This window comes from Macaca nemestrina, chromosome 16, assembly GCF_043159975.1.
Source record: "Macaca nemestrina isolate mMacNem1 chromosome 16, mMacNem.hap1, whole genome shotgun sequence".
Taxonomy (NCBI): domain Eukaryota; kingdom Metazoa; phylum Chordata; class Mammalia; order Primates; family Cercopithecidae; genus Macaca; species Macaca nemestrina.
In genome coordinates this window covers 23480446-23498034 of record NC_092140.1, presented here as the reverse complement: position 1 = coordinate 23498034, position 17589 = coordinate 23480446, and the positions used below count along the sequence as shown (strand labels likewise).

The window sequence follows — 17589 nt, the reverse complement described above, 5'->3', positions numbered from 1 at the left end:
TCTCTCAGCTTTTGCTTGTCTGTAAAGGATTTTATTTCTCCTTCACTTATGAAGCTTAGTTTGGTTGGATATGAAATTCTGGGTTTAGAATTCTTTTCTTTAAGAATGCTGAATATTGGCCCCCACTCTCTTCTGGCTTGTAGAGTTTCTGCTAAGAGATCCGCTGTTAGTCTGATGGGCTTCCCTTTGTGGGTAACCCAACCTTTCTCTCTGGCTGCCCTTAACATTTTTTCCTTCATTTCAACTTTGGTAAATCTGACTATTATGTGTCTTGGAGTTGCTCTTCTCTGGGAGTGTCTCTGTGGTGTTCTCTGTATTTCCTGAATTTGAATGTTGGCCTGACTTGCTAGGTTGGGAAAGTTCTGGATAATATCCTGCAGAGTGTTTTCCAACTTGGTTCCATTCTCCCCATCACTTTCAGGTACACCAATCAGATGTATATTTGGTCTTTTCACATAGTTCCATATTTCCTGGAGGCTTTGTTCATTGCTTTTTACTCTTTTTACTCTAAACTTCTCTTCTCGCTTCATTTCATCCATTTGATCTTCAATCACTGATACCCTTTCTTCCAGTTGATCAAATCGGTTACTGAAGCTTGTGCATTTGTAACATAGTTCTCATGCCATGGTTTTCAGCTCTATCAGGTCATTTAAGGACTTCTCTACATTGGTTATTCTAGTTAGCCATTTGACTAATCTTTTTTTTCAAGGTTTTTAACTTCTTTGTGATGGGTTCGAAATTCCTCCTTTAACTCAGAGAAGTTTGATCATCTGAAGCCTTCTTCTCTCAGCTTGTCAAAGTCATTCTCCATCCAGCTTTGTTCCATTGCTGGTGAAGAGCTGCATTCCTTTGGAGTGGGAGAGGTGCTCTGATTTTTAGAATTTTCAGCTTTTCTGCTCTGTTTTTTCCCCATCTTTGTGGTTTTATCTACCTTTGGTCTTTGATATGTTGATGTACAGATAGGGTTTTGGTGTGGATGTCCTTTCTGTTTGTTAGTTTTCCTTCTAACAGTCAGGACCCTCAGCTGCAGGTCTGTTGGAGTTTGCTCATGGTCCACTCCAGACCCTGTTTTCCTGCGTAACAGCAGTGGAGGCTGCGGAAGAGTGAATATTGCTGAACAGCAAATGTTGCTGCCTGATCATTCCTCTGGAAGCTTCATCTCAAAGGGGTACCCAGCCGTGTGAGGTGTCAGTCTGCCCCTACTGGGGGGTGCCTCCCAGTTAGGCTACTTGGGGGTCAGGGACACGCTTGAGGAGGCAGTCTGTGCATTCTCAGATCTCAAACTCCATGCTGGGAGAACCACTACTCTCTTCAAAGCTGTCAGACAGGGACATTTAAGTCTGCAGAGGTTTCTGTTGCCTCTTGTTTTGCTATGCATGTCCCCAGAAGTGGAGTCTACAGAGGCAGGCAGGTCCTCCTTGAACTACAGTGGGCTCCATCCAGTTTGAGCTTCCCAGCTGCTTCATTTACCTACTCAAGCCTCAGCAATGGTGGGTGCCCCTCCCCCAGCCTTGCTGCCACCTTGCAGTTAGATCTCAGACTGCTGTGCTAGCAATGAGGGAGACCCTGTGGGCGTAGGACCCTCTGAGCCAGGCTTGGGACATAATATCCTGGTGTGCCGTTTGCTAAGACCCTTGTAAAAGTGCAGTATTAGGGTGGGAGTGTCCCAATTTTTGAGATGCTGTGTGTCAGTTTCCCTTGGCTAGGAAAGGGAATTCCCTTACCCCTTGTGCTTCCCACATGAGGTGACACCTCACGCTGCTTCAACTCTCACTCGATGGGCTGCACCCAGTGTCTGACACACCCCAGTGAGATGAACCCAGTACTTCAGTTGGAAATACAGAAATCACTTGTCTTCTGTGTCGCTCACACTGAGAGCTGTAGCCTGGAGCTGTTCCTGTTCGGCCATCTTGGAACCGCTCCCCTACTACACACTTTTAAACAACCAAATCTCATGAGAGCTCACTCATTATCACAAGAACAGCAAAGAAGAAATCTCTCCCCATGATTCAATCAGCTCCCACTATGCCCCTCTTCCAACTTTGGGGATTACAATTTGACACGAGATTTGAGCAAGGACAAAGATCCAAACCATATCAGAGAAAGAAAAGTATTATTGGATTATTAACTATATTTTTGCCATTCATACACAATTTTTTTGTTTCATTTTATTAGTAAGAACAGTTGGCATATTTTTAAAAATTCATTTTCTCTATGAACAGACATTGCACTAAAGGCGTAGTAATGTAGCCATAGTAACAACAACCTTCAAACCCTAGTACAATTCTTACCTAGATTAACTCAAATGCTCACAATAAAGATCTATTAGACAGAATCATGGTCATAAAAGCTACTTAACTCATACCTACTGTCCTGAAAAGAATGTATAGATTTAAGAAAAAATTGCAAGGCATGTAAAATAATAAGGAAAACACACTTAAAAGAGACAAAGCAACAGTCAAAACTATATTTGGGTATGACAAAGATGTAGAAACTGACTAGTATTAATAATGTACCAAATTTTTTGAAATTATTTTGGAAAAGGTGAGCAATATGCAAATGGATAATTTTATCAAAGATTGCAATTATAAGAAAGAATGAAAGGGAAATGCTACACATGTTAAACAGTAAGAGGACTAAGAAATATTTGTGATATGCTCATCTGTAGACAGAACAAAATTCATAAAATATTCACTGAACTTAGATCCATGGAAATTATTCAAACAGAAACATAACGAGAGCACTTAGTGAAAAACTATCAAAAGAGACCATTCATAAGTCATGCAACATTGTCAATCCATCTAATATACCTAATTTCTTGAAGGTAATGACACAAAACCACAAGTACAAGATCAAGGAAAATCAATCAAATGAATATACAAACTCTGGTTCATTCATGTAATGAAACACTGCTTAACAATAAATAGCATGGATCTATCAATTGCTGTAACATCAGGGTGGAATCATCTTGCAGTCTGATGTTTGAGGGCAGGAAGCATTCAGCACAGGAGAAAGACAGAGGCCGGAAGATTCAGCAAGTCTGCTCTTCTGCCTTCTCCTGCCTGCTTTATTCTAGCTATACTGGCAACTGATTAAGGGTACCCACCCAGATTGAAGGTGGGTCTGCCTGTCCTAGTCCATTGACTCAAATGTTAATCTCCTTTGGCAACACCCTCACAGACACAATCAGGAACAATACTTTGTATCCTTCAATCCAATCAAGTTGACAATATTAACCATTACAAATCATATATGCATTGTCCTAAGTGAAAGAAGCCAGACTCAAAAGACAACATACTATGTGATTCCTTTATATGAAATGTGAGTAAAAACAAAACAATGGGTACTGAAAAGAAATCAGTTTTTGCCAGAGTTTGGGGAGGAGAGGAGATGAATTTACCATGGAGGGGTATAGTAAAGGAGTTTTATGGATAATATTACATTTCATATGAAATTATAATTGTGAATATACAACTAATTTCATTTTTCAAAATCCATAGAAGTGTACTCTACAAAGTGTGAATTTTACTGAATGGAGCATTTAAAAAGATTTATCAGGATGTGAGAAGAAAGAGGAAATGTAGACTGTGATAAATGAATTGAACTCTATTACACATAAATCATATAACTCTACTGAAAGGGATAGGAAAAAATGAGCTGAACTGAGTAAATTTTGAAAACAGCTTTTCAACTAAATGTAAGGCCGAAGACAATAAAATGCAAAAATTCTTTCTATACACATTGTACTTCATTGGACAATTTAGTATTCCTCACAGGGATACGCATTAGCGATTCTGAATCTATACTATTTATATTCCAGCGTGGAAGAAAAAGTTAAATACATTTTAGAAAACAAAAGTCACTGCTGAAGAAAGAGAAAAAACATCAGGAAATGGGGAAATACTAGAATAAACTCTGTGGTGGTAATGGATTGAAGTCAGAAATATCAGTATGAACAAATGTCATTTTATGTGTATATGTGTATATGTATAAATATATATTTAACATTTAACATGTGTATGCATACATATTTAACGTGTGTGTCTACATACATATTTAACATTCACATACACACATGCACTAACATATATATACACACACATACAGATCAAAGGACATAAATATGTATATGCATGACGTAATATACATACACACATTTCCCAGCTTGATCCTTGAGAGGGACTAGAAGCAGTGACAGGTCAGTAGCAAAGAACACACCTAGAGTCCAGATGTTGGTTCTTAAAAGTCATTCCTCAGTGAAAGATTACAAGTCCCTTAAGGGATCTGATTGATTCCAACCACGTGACAGAAAAATACAAAATAATCTTGGAGCATCTTTTGGTGCCATGTAGCAACGGAGTGCTAAAAAAAATTAATACTTAACCTGGATGTCCTCAAAATATGAATCCATGCACATATAAATAAATACTGGTTGCAAAAATACATGGAGAAGAAGTAATAACTTCCTTACAAAAGAATTTTGGTTCATAACTATAAAATAAAATGGAAAACCACAATTAGAATAACCCAGCAATAATTGCTGCAGGCAAGATCCAATTATGGATGTTAAATTTAGGAGGTGACTTTTTAAGCAGAAACAGCATATTTGCATAGTCTCAAAATATCTCCCCCTTACATTTAATAAATTCCAAGAGGATAAAAAAACAGTAAGTTTATATCCTAGCAGATGCCACTCTAAGCAAAAGATGGATAACAATATCAATAATGCATACAGGCATACCATGAAGAAACCGTGGATTTGGCTCCAAATCACAACAAAAAAGTGAATATCATGAAAGAGCAAATCACACATGTTTTGTGGTTTCTCAGTGCATATGTAAGTTATGCTTACACTCTATTGTAGACTATTACATGTGCATTATGTCTAAAAAGATAATGTACATACATTAATCAAAAACACTTTATTGCTTAAAAATGCTAACAATTATCTGAGTCTTCAGCGAGTCATACTCACTTTGCTGGTTGAGGATCTTGCCTCAACGTTGATGGCTACTGATCAGGGTGGTGGTTGCTGAAGGTGGCATTGGCAATTTTAAAAAATAAGACAACGATTAATTTTGCCACATCTATTGATTATTCCTTTGAGGAAAGATTACTCTATAGCATGTGATGCTGTTTGAGCATTTTCCCCACAGTAGAACTTTCAAAATTGGAGTCCATCCTCTTAAATTCTGCCCTCCCTTATTGATAAGTTTATGTAATATTCTAAGTCTTTTGCTGTCATTTCAGCAATGTTCACAGCATCTTCATCAGAAGTAGATTTCATCTCAACAAAACACTTTCTTTGCTCATTCGTAAGAAGCAACTTCTAATCCTTTCAAGTTGCATCATGATATTGCACCAATCCAGTCACATCTTCAGGTTCCACTTCTAATCTTAGTTCTCTTGAAATTTCCATCACATCTGTGTTTCCTTTTGCCACTGAGCCTTGAACACCTCAGTGTCAGTCATGAAAGTTACTCAACTTCTGCAAAATCCCTGTTAATGTTGATATTTTGATCTCCTCCCATGAATTATGAATAATCTTAATGACATCTAGAATGGTGAATCCTTTTCAGAAGTTTTTCAATTTATTTTGTTCAGAAGCATCAAGAGGATCATAATCTATGGCAGCTGTACCTTATAAAACACATTTATTAAATAAGACGTGAAAGCTGAAATTACTCCTTGATCCATGGGCTGCAGAATGGATGCTGTGCCAGCAGCCATGAGAAACAACATTAATCTCCTTGTACATCTCCCTCAGAGTTCTTGGATGACTTAGGTGTATTGTCAATGAGAAGTAATATGTTGAAAGGAATCTTTTCTTCTGAATGTTAGGTCTGCATAGTAGGCTTAAAATATTCAGTAAACCATGCTGGAAACAAATGTGCTGTCACCTAGACTTTATTGTTTTATTTGTAGAGCACAGGCACAGTAGATTTAGCATAATTCTTAAAAGCTCTAGAATATTTAGAATGGTAAATGAGTGTTGGCTTCAATAGTCCTTAACAAGAGCTGCATTAGCCTGTCCTTCAAAGCTTTGAAGCCAAGCATTGACTTCTCCTCTCCAGCTATGAAAGGCCTAGACGGCATATTCTTCCAATAGAAGACTGTTTTGTCTACACTGAAAATCTGTTGTTTAGTGTAGCCACCTTGATCAGTTATCTTAGTTAGATCTTCTGGACAACTTGTTGCAGCTTTTCCATCAGCACTTACTGCTTCTTCCTGCAGTTTAATGTTGTGGAGATAACTTCTTTTCCGAAAACTCATGAACCAACTTCTGCTAGCTTCCAACTTTTCTTCTTCAGTTTCCTTGCCTCTCTCAGCTTTCATTAAATTGAAGATACAATCTTGCTCTTAATTATAAAGTCAAAGCCAAATTTGGGGCTTAGGCTTAATGAAATGTTGTGGTTGGTTCGATCTTTTATTCAGACTGCCGAAACTTTCCCCATATCAACAATAAAACTGTTTCTTTCTTATTATCTATGTGTTCACAGAGTATTACTTTTAATTTCCTTAAAAAACTTTTCCTCTGAACTCAAAACTTGTCTAACTGGCACAAGAAGTCTAGCTTTTGGCCTGTCTCAGGTTTCAACATTCCTTTTCTAAGTTTAATCATTTCTAGCTTTTGATTTTAAGTGAAAGATATACAACTCTTCCATTGACTTCAACATTTAGAGGCCATCGTAGACTTGTTAGCTGGCCTGATTTCAATATTGTTGTGTCTCAGGGAATAGGTAGAGCCAAGGAGGTGATGAGATGTGAGGGATCTGGGGTTCAGTTGAGTAGTCAAAACAAACAGAATTTATTAATTTTGTGTCTTATATGGGCACAATTTGTGGTACCCCAAAACAATTACAATAGTAACATCAAAGGTCACTGATCACACCTTATCACTGATCACAACATAACAAATATGATAATAAAGTCTGAAATATTTTGAAATTTACCAAAATGTGACACAGAACTATGAAGTAAGCCAATGCTGTAGAAAAAAATTGTGCCTATAGATTTGTTGGTGCAGGGTTGCCAGAAAACTTAAAAAAAAAAAAAAAGAAAGAAAGAAAACACACACACACACACAATATCTGCAAAGCACAATAAAGCAAAGCACAAGAAAACAATGTGTGCCCGTACAGACATAAGGTATTGCCTGGTCTGAGGCAATGTAAAAAAGGATAGATAACTTCCATAGTATTCTTATTTATAGTGTATACCCTCAACTTAAAAAAGAGAAAACATTCAGACAAATTCAAACTGAAAGACATGCTATAAAAAACTGTCTAGTGTATTTCAAATGTGCGAAGGTCAGGAAAGATAAAATACTGGGTACTGTCAAGATTGGCAAAAACTAAGAAAATTTAAATGCGAAGTGTGATTCTGGATTGTGTACTAGCACAGAAAAGTATATAATAGAAAAAACACTGGTGAGATTACAATAAACTCTCTAATTTATTTTATAGTATTATACCAAGAGAAATATCTGAATTTTACATTGTTATTTTATAAATATCTAGCATGGAATATGTGGACCTTTGAAGGTTTATAGATTCCTATTCTTTTTTCTAAGATTAAAAATAGTATCTGCAATATATTAGTAATCAGGTTTCTGATTCTTTTTTTTTTTTTTTTAACTTAAAAGAAAGTGCTGAGTTGTGATAAGTAGAGAGCAGTCATTTATTTGGGGAAGATACTATTTAGTGATAACGCTGAACAAACCACCATTTTAAGTATGAAAAAAGATATAACATAAAATTTATTGAGAACAAAAATCTTAATGCTGATTCACTGTGCAGACAGAAATATTTCACTTATAAGGAATCAAAAATTAAGGAAGGAGAAACAACAAAGATGTAAAACTACATCCAGGAATGGTAAATCAACGTTTCAAATTCATTGCATTGTGAATTCAAAGTAACAAATTGTTTCCCTGTTCCCAGAAAATAGATTATCACCACTTGCTTACAAACACTGATGGATCTGTTTCAGTTTTGAACAAACACTTGGAGTGCAGTTCAATGTATTGTGCAATATAAAAAGTTAGAAAGCATGACTTGTCATAATGCAACAGCGATTTGCAAGAAAAATATTGAGTGTACTTATTGACATTTCATTTGGTTTAATTTTTAGAAAGTTACCTGCATAGAACTGGACAAAAATCTCATACAGTGCTAACAGGTGGGCTGTCCTTATAGGATAGTTGTTTGTTATTGCCTGTAAACAGTATACTAGATATGTAAACTGTCTAGAAATAAAGTGAATCTAAAACTTATACTAGAAGTAAAGCGGCTTCACAATTATCAGATTTTTATTTTCCTTTGTGAAAAGTCTGCAAGCAAGAAATAAATCTAATTAAAACAGAAAAATTATAGCTGACCTAGCAAATTTTTCCATCAGTTGTGGCATGACAAAAAATATTGGGCTTATCTTTTATGAAAGCATCAAAAAGTCAATGTCAGAACGCATCCTTAAAGTGACACCAGGACACCTGTCTGAATAAAGGGGAGATGACGAGAGTAACGCGACTGTGTCTGGTGTTTTCCCGCTTTACTTTTGTTACTTTTGTATGAGCACCGTGTTAGTCATTTAAAGAACTAACCATTACAAGTGGTCTCTTTCCCCTATTTTGTTTATAATCCATTTGGATCAATTGCAATGGTTACTGCAACAAAGTGGGGAATAAATCAATCACAATGGTTAGTTCTTTAAATGAATCATCTCAAATTTCATTCATTCAAATATCCCAATATCTAAAGAACACCTGACACTTAGGAAATAGCTAATAAATACATGTTAAATAAAGGTTAGTTTACTTTTTGGGCATATTTATTTTATATTAACCTTTCTTGAACATTAAAATATTGATTATAAATTGTCTATCTAAAATCCAGTGTTGATGCTATCAATGGCTAAAGCTTCTTGTTTCTGCTACTACTATAACTTTGTTTGTATAAATTCCTCCTTTTTGAGCTCCATTTGTGGGAATCAAGCTTTGAAGGCTAATACACTGAAGAAATAGATTTTTTAAAAATAGGAATATAGAAATATAGAAATACAGAACTGATAGTGTTCAGTAAAAATTGGAAAAATCTCTGAGTTTAAACTTGTCACCCTAACAGCTGTTCAGACAGATGTAACTAGGAAATCATTTACTATTTATGCAAACGTTTTGCATATAGCACTCACAAGAAAGAATTTCAAGATTTTCTAATATCTGAAGTCCAAATTTGAGCACTATTAGTAGGATTCTGAGCAGACAACTGCACCTAGTATTAATAAAACCAAGAAGAGACTCTGTTTATTTTTATTATTTATTTATTTATTTATTTACTTATTCTGGTTAGTGCCTTTTGTATCTTTTCATTTTAAACTTTAATTGGTAAATAAAAATTGTACATATTCATGGGGTACATAGTGATGTTTTGATATATAATATATAGTGGGTGGACGAATTGAAAAAGTAACACATCTGCCATGTTGAATTTAACAATGGGTGATTCATGCTTTGCCCTTGAATTTGTGTCTATTTCACAGATATTTTAAAATACCATCTTAGAGTCTGGGTGTGGTGGCTCACACCTGTACTTCCAGCACGTTGGGAGGCCCAGGTGGGTGGATAGCTTGAGCTCAGGAGTTCAAGGCAGCCTGGACAACATAAGGAGACCTCATCTCTACTAAAAATACAAAAATTAGCCACGCCTGGTGGTGCATACCTGTGGTCCCAGCTGCTTCGGAGATTGAGACAGGAGGGTCACTGGATCCTGAGAAGTCGGGGCTACAGTGAGCTGTGATTGTGCCACACTGTATTCCAACCTGGATGACAGAGCAAGACACTCTCTTAATTTAAAAATAAAACTAAAACAAAATATCATCTTGGAGTACTATTTTTATAGAAGAAATGGGGAGAAATTTTTATAATAAAATTAACTCAAATATATTGTGGAGTCAAGTGTAAAAGCTTATGCATTTTCTTTTTATTTAAACCATATATTCTAAAAGCTACTTTCAGCATGCTACATTGGGCTAATCAAATTCTCCAAAGTTATGAGTTCATTATTCGTTGCACTTAAGAGCCATGGCTAAAAAATAAGTGCAAAGAACAATTCTAGAATAACATTGAGATTTAGCAGTCTTTTATGTCTCATTCTAAATAAATATTAGATTTTATTTTCAGATTTTATATTCTAACAGCACTGAGCATTTTATGGATTTTTTCTTTAAATTAAAAGTGAGATGAGCACTTGCATGTTAAAAAATAATATCCAATGCCAACTTTAGTTACTTCACAATTTCATTTATGCCTAATTCAGAACAGCAATAGCCACTTTGACTGTTGAAATGATTAAAGGCAAAATTAGGTATCTGTAGTTGATCTTCTATCCGATGACTAATTTCGAAGGTGAAACTTTTTAATTAAGTATTTTATATCCTGAATTACTTCAAAATATAAGTTTGGTAGCAAATATTAAATCCACAAAGAATGACATTCAGTTCTTGAATGCACTACGCATTTGTTTATTTCTAAACAATTGGATATGCTGTTACATCTCCTTGTCTATTTTACCCTATCAGGTCAGAGTACACCTCTCATTTTTCATTTGATACATTGTATTTTACATATTGTGGTATACATGTGAGTATTTGTTACATATTCATAGAATATGTAATGATCAAGTCAGAGTATTTTGAGGTATCCATTACCTCAAGTATTTATCATTTTTATGTGTTGGGTACCCTTCATGTCCTCTCTTCTAGTTACTTTGAAATATATAATGTATTGTTACTGACCATATTCACCCTAATCTACTTTCAAACATTAGAACTTACTTCTTCAATCTAGCTGTACATTTGGACTTATTACCTAAGCTCTCTTCTTTTCCTGTATACACACATCTTTCCCAGCCTCTGGTATCTATTAATATTATTCGATTCTCTACCTCCATTCGATGAGATTTCTTAACTCCCACTTACGATTTAGAACATGTAACATACTTTTCTGTGCCTGGTGTATGTCACTTACCATAGTGACCTCCAGAGGCATCCTCCAGTGCCATCCATGTTGCTGCAAATGACATAATTTCATTTGTATCACGAAATAGTATTTAATTCTGTATATATATATGACATTTTCATTATTTCTTCATTTGTTGATGGACACTTAGGTTGATTCCATATCTCTGTTATTGACAGTAGCACTGCAATAAACATGTAAGTGCAAGTAACCGTTTAATATACTGATTTCTTTTCCTTCGGAAGAATATCCATTAGTGAGATTGCTGGTTAATATGCTAGTTCTATTTTTAGGTTTTTTTTGGAAGTCTCCACACTGTTTTGCACAGTTACTGTACTAATTTACATTCCCACCAAGATTATATGAGTTCCTTTTTTCCATATCCTAACTAGCATCTGTTGTTTTTTTCTGTTTTTACTAATAGCCATTTCAATTCATTTAAGAGGATATCTCATTGTAGTTTTGATTTGCATTTCCCTGATTAGTGATGTTGAGCATTTTTTCATATACCTGTTGGAAATTTGCATGACATCTTTTGGGAATTTTCTATTCCTGTCCTTTGTAAACTTTTTAATGGGATTATTTTTTATTTTTTTATTTTTTTTACTCTTGAGCTATTTGAGTTCCTTGCATAGTCTGAATATTAGTCCCTTGAATAGTTTGCAAATATTTTCTCTCATTCAAAATGATTTCTCTTCACTCTGTTGTTTCCTTTGCTGTGCAGAAGTTTATTAATTTAAAATTGTCCTATTTGTCTATTTTTGATTTTGTTGTGTGTGCTTTTGAGGTTTTGGGTACAAAATGTCTAGACATATGTCCTTAAGTGTTTTCCCAATGTTTTCTTAATGTAGTTTTGTAGTTATGGGTCTAATATTGAAGTCATTCATCTGTATCGAGATGACTTTTTAAATATGGTGTGAGATAGGGGTCCACTTGCATTCTTCTGCATATGGATCTCCAGTTTTCCCAGTACCATTTATTGAAGAGGGTGTCCTTTCTCCAATGTATGTTCTTGGTGCCTTTGTCAAAAATAATTTGTCTGTAACATACGAGTTTATTTCTGGATTCTTTATTCTGCTCCATTGGTGTGCATGTCTGTTTTTATACCAGCACCATGGTGTTTTGGTCACTATGCCTTGTAACATATTTTGAAGTCAGGTACTGTGATGCTTCCAACTATGTTTTGTTGTGTTTTATTTTTAAATTCAGAATTGCTTTGACTGCTTGGGCTCTTTCTTGGTTCCACATGAATTTTAGGATTATCTTTTGCTAATTCTATAAAAATAATATTGATATTTTGATAAAGATTGCATTGAATCTGCAGATTTATTTGGGCAGTATTATCATTTTAGTGTGTTCATTCTTTGGTTCTGATACAGTCTGACTCTGTCAAAATCTCATCTTGAATTGCAATCCCCATAATCCCTACATGTTGAGGGAGGGACCAGGGGACCATGGGGGTGGATTCCCCAATGTCGTTCTCATGATAGTAAATCAGTTCTCACAGTTTTATAAGTATGTCTTCTCCCTTCACTCTCTCTTCTCTCTCCTGCTGTCACGTGAAGAAGATTCTTGCTTTCTCTTCACCTTCTGTCACGATTATAAGTTTCCTGAGGCCTCGCAGACATGCAGAATTATAAGTCAATTAAAACTCTTCTCTTTAAATTACCCAGTCTTGGGTATTTCTTTATAGCACTGTGAAAACAGACTAATTCAGGTTCCGCGAGCCTGGGATGATTTTCCATTTGTTTCAGTCCTCTTTAGTTTCTTTAATCAGTGTTTTGTAGTTTTCCTCATAGAGATCTATCTAGTCATATTATCCAGGAGTCTGCTTAGAGCCTTATTTTACTACTGCTGAGCTTGCATTCAAGTTGCAACACACAGTCCTCTTCACTTTTCTAGAGCTGTGAGCCCTGCTGCCTGGTATTGGGGGAGGGGCAATGCCACCCCTTGGCCACCCCCGCTGGTGTTTCACTAGGTGATATGTACTCAAGTCCACTGGCTCCAAGCCCAGAATGGCACCCGGAATTGCAATCCTTGTGACCTAAATTGCCTTTCATATTTATTTATGACCCCAGAACACTTTAGCCTGGGATTTTAAATAAATTTGAAAGACAGTTTAGGCCACAGGTGGGGTTAGCTGGAACTCAATATCTGACCCCTGGGGTGGACAATTCACCTCTAAGGTTGGTCTAAATGGGCCTCCATGGGCCCAGGTTCAATTCTGCCCTATGTTGATTTCCACTGTGACAGGGCAGCATTGGATTCTAATGCAAAGTCTGACAATCGCTGTGCTCTCCTTCCCCCAAGCAAACAGATTCTTGGTGCCATATGGCCATTGCTGGGGGGTGAAGGAGGGGCAGTGTAGGCAATGCAGGACTGACTTTCCTACCTTCTTCAGTGTCTCTTTCCTTGATATGATGTTATACCATGTACTATGATCACTGACTTGATTTTTGGTTTTTATGAAGGTGCTATCTTGTGTGGATAGTGTTTCAGATTGGTCTTGTTGCAGGAGGGATGATCACTTGAGGGTCCTATTTGGGCATTTTTTGTCTGCCACCTCTAAAATCAATGTTTTAAATGTTTTCTGGGTTGTAAGCCTTTTAATTCTTTTATTGTTGTGATCCACTGCTGAAGAATTATTGTTTCCCTTTGGAGGTGTCATATTTCCTTGCTGTTTTATATTTTATGTGTCCTAGGTTGCTATCTGCAAATATGGTGTAACAGTTGCTTTTTCTGATTTTTTTGGATTGGCTTTAGTATGGGAGGACTTTTTGGGGGAATGTATCTATGGAGTTGGTTGGGTAGGGTTCTGCGCTTGTACAGCCATACAGTCTGTATATGATTTCTTTGACTATAAATCAGCATTAGTGGCATCTGTCATATCCTCAGTGACTGAAGGTGTGGTTATTAGTGGAGGCTCTGTTGAAGTTTTGCTGGGGACAGGGATAAATGGTATGGCAGTCTTCGGACCCCATGGTGGCATCTGTGAGATGAGCATGCTTGTTCTTGGGCACCAGAGCAATGTACACTGGCACTAGTATAAGTTGGTCCAGGTTGACCAATACTTGGGCTTCCAGGTGGCTTGCTTGGAAGCTAGTAGTGGCAGTTTTGGGTCAGGTGTATGGGTGGGTTCTTCGGCTCCAGGGCAGCAGGCCTGGTGTGGAAGATGATGATAGCCATGTTGTGACAACCCTCCGGGTTCTGAGCAGTGAAGGCTGGTGTTGGTGATATTTGTATTGAGCTGAGCTGACCAGTCTCCAGGCCTACATGTGGTACAGGCAGATAGGTGCCAGCTGTGGTAGCAGTAGGGTAAGGGAGGCCCAACCTCAGGATTCCAGGAGGAGTGCTCAGGTGCCAGTGGTGGTGGACAGGGATTAGGCAATTACCAGGTCCCTGGACTTCATGGTCCTGCATGAGGGTCGTGAAGCCAGGCTGGGCAGGCTTGTCCTTAGGCCCCTTGAAGGTATGTGTAGGTATTGGATGTTGTAGGCAGCAGTGAAATTATCTGCAGGACCCTGGCAGAATGCTTGGGTGGAGTTTAGCAGTGGGTACGCTGAGGTCCTGCTACTGAAGATGGTGGGCAGGGTAAGAGGCAGGCAGGTGGGGAAGGTCTGCTTCACTTGCACTCCAGCCCCAGTGGCAGCAGCCTGCAGTGATGGCAGCCATGGACATGGAACTTTGTGTGGGCTCATCAAAATGAGTTGTGACTCTGCTGCTCAAGGAAGCAAGTTTGCTGCCAATGCCCCCACTCTTCCACCCTTGTGACAGCAGCCAGCCATGGTGGTGGCTGCAGGCAGGGGATCTCAGTGGAGCCCCGGGGATGTGGAGCTGCAGGTGTGGTTAGGCCCCAGTGTGAGGTGCTGTCTGTTCACGGTTGGGCTCTCAAAATAATGCCTTTTTGGAGCTCCTTTGGACTTGGGGCATGAGTGGGACTCAATGTGAGCTTTCTCTCTGGAGAAGTGTCATCGTACAGTCTCAGGTAGCTCCCTATTTTAGAACCAGTAAAGTTTGAGAGGCTCTACCATGGCTAAGATTGCAGTAATCTATTCTCTCACTTACCTTTCCCCATTGGGGAGTTTCTCTAGGCTCCAGCCCATCCCAGCCAAAGAGGTTTCCAGGCTCCTCTCTCCTTCCTTGCTTAGGTGTTTCCTGTGACTTCTCTGTTGAATTTGTATGCTTGTTTTGGATAATTCTTTCAAATTGTGATTATCTACTCATAATTTGCTTCTTCTTAGTAGAGGAGGCTACTACAGTTTTCTTTAGTTAGCCATCCTGAAATCCCCTCTCATTTTTTTTTACTATACTTCATTTTTTTTTACTATACTAGCAGAGCATCCTCCTCAAAAAGTTTATTTTAAAAATTTCTATTTGTGCTCCCTTGTACCTTAAACAAAATAAATAATTTATGTTATTATTAAATTTAGCTTGTATTAATAATATGTATTACTCCAGGTTCTCTACCAAGCAGAGATCAAGAAAGCATTATGTATGTAAAAGATTTACTGGAAGAACTTTTATATATTGGGAAACCAGATGAGGCTGAAAAACCATCAAACTACAATGTAGTACTAAACCCTTTGAAAGAGAAGAATGAAAGGACAGGAAAGCATCAATTCTCAGATCACAGTGCAGTTCACTCTTAGAAGAATCTGGAAACTTACATGACTGAGCCAACTTTTATATCGCAGTCAGATGCAGTAGTTGGTTAAGAATACTCTCTCCATAGGAAAAAGTCCCCAAGCAAAAGTAGTGACAGATTTGGACCTCTGCAGTCGGAGCCATGGGTCGCTTATGACTCTATTAGTAGGAGATCTGAGATGTGCATTTTCATGACAGTCTTCCTCTTGTTTCACCCAGATCTACTTCTCCAGCAGATTTGTGTGAAGGCTTTTCTTTTGTATCTGCAGGCCTTTCTTCCTGAGAGGAAAGTCATAAGAGGAAAGTTAGTAGGATGAATTATAGGCCTAGGCTGCAAATGCACCCAGGGCTCCAATTGGTACTCATTCCCCCACTCTGTTATACATTAAAATTTTTTCTCACTGTCAGCTAGTACCTTGGCAAGTGACACTTGCTTTTCTTGTGTGGCTTCTGAATGCTTCATAATCTTATGCTTCTTGGTCTAGGATTGCTGCATATGTTTATTCACAAACATAGTACAACACAGAATTACTATGAGAAACTCAAATGAATTAACTGGACATCACAAAGATTATTTCCTCCCTAAAAGCAGCCCTATCTCTTCCTACTGATCAAGACCAATTATTCCTGACAGTATAGTGACAATTCTTTTCACCTGGTAAACTTTGGGCACAAAGAGTCTGAATTTCCCTGGCAGTCATAAATAGTAGTGCTTCTAGTCACCAAAATACACCATCTTTGAGGAACAGGACCTTCAAGCTGATGAACCCAGATTTGCAGGGATGGGAAGCCCCAAATCCTTCATTAAGTCAATAGGAAGAATGGTAAGCGGAGCCACTCGTTTTTCTCCTCCTTGGTTTCAAAACCTTCTGCTCTTTCTAATGACAAACAACTGTTTTCTTCCTATGAAATACCACATCCTTTTTGATTATTATCTCACACCTGGGACTTGAGGAGGGTGCGTTTAGAAGCTCTTCCAACATCCTGTGATACCAGCTGCTTATAGATGGTTCTGTGTGTGACACAATGAGTGAAGCCCATAGGTTTGGGCTTTGTCCCTCACATCCTTCACTGTCAAGAGGGTTTCCTGATCAGAAGTTATGCTGTGTGTTATCAGGCATATCATAAGGCCCAGTGAAGGATTTTGGCTCAGATTCAAGGGTGGCAAAGCAGACTTGTAACCAGAATAGGTATCTATGACCTTTGTCAAAGGGAGAAACTCCACATAATCAACTTACCACCAAGTGTCCTTTAGGTTTCTTTAAGGGACATTCATATTAAAGGTTGACAAGTTGATCATTCAGAGGCAGGAGTAGCTAGATCAGCTATTACAATTAAGAGTCTAAGCTCTTAGATCCACATGTAGGCTCCAGCTTTGCCACTCCATTCTCTGACAATTCAGCCAGTTTTCACGTGACTGATAATAAAGCATGATGTTAACCAAATTTTATGGGAGGTCATTGTCTTGAGCTGACTTCCTGCACTAGGCCTCAGTAGACCAGACCAAACCAGAATGGAGTCACTCCTGATAAGTGCCACTTAATCAAACTGAACTTTGAAATGGGCAAAATTTCAAAAAGAAAACCAAGCAAGATTCCAGTAAATCCAATTTAGCATAATGAGGAAGTTCCCTTGTTTTAACTCTGTAAGGAAAGTTACCCTGGAACAAGCAATTCACTTTCCATTCATTATTTCTTTCCTCAGTCTTTTTCTGCCTATGAAGTCATCCTTTTCTGCTCAGCTCAGAGAAGCTCTTATTCTATAGAATAGAATGCTACCCCAATTCATGAATCATGAATCTTGAACAAAAGCCAGTTACATCATTAACTAAATGTATTGTAGTTTTGTCCTTTGACACTGGCTAACACCAACTGGCAGATGACTGACCTGGGACTTTGTGCCAAGAATGATTTGAGCCTCATCTTCCAACA

General features: G+C 37.7%; 1 long non-coding RNA gene across 2 annotated transcripts in view; it reads right to left on the bottom strand.

The window, feature by feature from the left end:
• The window catches only part of LOC105477093 (uncharacterized), a 199166-nt gene that overhangs the window by 40845 nt on the left and 140732 nt on the right, over positions 1–17589 (bottom strand). For both annotated transcript variants that reach the window (XR_011614686.1, XR_984474.2), the window contains exons 10-12: positions 15682–15937; positions 11024–11198; positions 9717–9816 (exon numbers count right to left, since the gene is read on the bottom strand). This is a non-coding gene — a long non-coding RNA (uncharacterized lncRNA). The remainder of the gene's footprint in view (positions 1–9716; positions 9817–11023; positions 11199–15681; positions 15938–17589) is intronic.